Source organism: Galeopterus variegatus, unplaced genomic scaffold (assembly GCF_000696425.1).
Source record: "Galeopterus variegatus unplaced genomic scaffold, G_variegatus-3.0.2 Scaffold12969, whole genome shotgun sequence".
Taxonomy (NCBI): Eukaryota; Metazoa; Chordata; class Mammalia; order Dermoptera; family Cynocephalidae; genus Galeopterus; species Galeopterus variegatus.
Window position 1 is genome coordinate 26023 of NW_007739080.1, and position 898 is coordinate 26920.

Here is an 898-nt window from a genome sequence, read left to right on the forward strand (position 1 = left end):
CTCTCACTTTTGATCTTGAGTTCAGTTAATTGTTAGAAGTCGAAGTCAGATTTAGTAATTTGGAGGAAAACTTGAGCTCATTTTTTTTCCTCCTAATGCTTCCATCTCTGGAAATATCCAGACACAAACTTCCAGTTGTATAAATTCATCAATCATTTTTATTAAAAAGTTACAGAAGCATAATTGACAGGAGATGTTGTTGTCCAACACAGGTGCTAGACATGGTTAAACTCCTATGTAGAACTCAGGTAAGGAATAGATATGGATGTGTTTTTAAAAGAATCCTCACCCTCCGAGCTCTGTTTTTGATCTCTAAAATTCAGTAACTGGATGCATTTAGTTTATATGTTATCTCTCATTATCCAAACTCACCATTGAAACTCTTGCTATTTTTAAGCTCAGCATCCCCGTAAATGTGGATAATGAGGGATAATACAATGGGTTTCTGGATTTTACCACAAGTGTACTATGTCAGATTATCTGTGATCCTGGATCATGGGATTCTGCATTTCAAAAATCTCTTAGGGTGCTTCTTTGGAGCACTAATGTCTGAGAAATATGGCTTTATGCTGTGTACAAGAATCAGGAAGTTCTTTTGAATTCTAGGAATTGAAAATGTAACTCTGATGTCATACACTTATGAGGTTTACCTGCAAAGCACTTTACACCAATAGAATGGTGTGGTGTTGAATCCTGTGGTAACCAGGATTATAATCTTGATCTTAAAATAGAAGTGGCATTCTATTTCTGGTGAAAAAAAAAAAACATTCAAAATTACCTCTAACCTCGTTATATTCCTAAAGCATGAATAGAACAGACTCATATGTGAAGAAACTGCTCAGAGAAATTAAAGACAAGAAATAGTTAAAATTTAAAAAATATTCTCAGATACTAGAAG